We start from the raw sequence: 585 nt of genomic DNA, 5'->3' as shown, positions 1-585 counted from the left end.
CGGTGCAGGGGCGGGCACGTGGCTCTGGCAGCTCCCCCTTTCCCAAAGCCCCCCACTGCAGGGAAAGGCCTTCCTCCCACAGGAGCCTGGATACCATGGGGATGGGCACGACGCAGGCAGGAGCAGTGGAGCTGGAGGGGGACGGGCACTGCGGGTGGCCCCGCTCCATGCAGGGGGTGGCCACAGGGGTCCCCCCAGGCCAGAGCTGGTCCCAGGGGCCACCACGTCCAGGCTGCCTGGCTCCGTCCCCGCCGACCGCGGGTTCTCAGGGGACCCCTGTGGGCGGCCACGACCAGGGTTCAGCCTCGGGGGCTGCAGCCTGAAACGGAGATAACCTGCCTGCCCTGCCCCGGTGTGCATGGCCCCACCGGTCCCCACGTGTCCCCAGAGGGTGACAGGGAAGTGCAGGCAAGCCCTGGGTTGATTTCCCTGTCCACAAAGACCAGCCCAGGCTGGTGTCCCCGCTAATGACAGGCTTGTTCCCGAAATGGCGTTGCTGGTCCACAGCACGGGGTAATGACAGGGCTGCTGCCCACCCCTGCCTCAGCACCAGCGGGCAGGAAAGGGACAGGGACCGGGGCACGG

This window comes from Fulmarus glacialis, unplaced genomic scaffold, assembly GCF_000690835.1.
Source record: "Fulmarus glacialis isolate BGI_N327 unplaced genomic scaffold, ASM69083v1 scaffold23800, whole genome shotgun sequence".
Lineage (NCBI taxonomy): Eukaryota > Metazoa > Chordata > Aves > Procellariiformes > Procellariidae > Fulmarus > Fulmarus glacialis.
Note: the sequence above shows the minus strand (reverse complement) of the source record.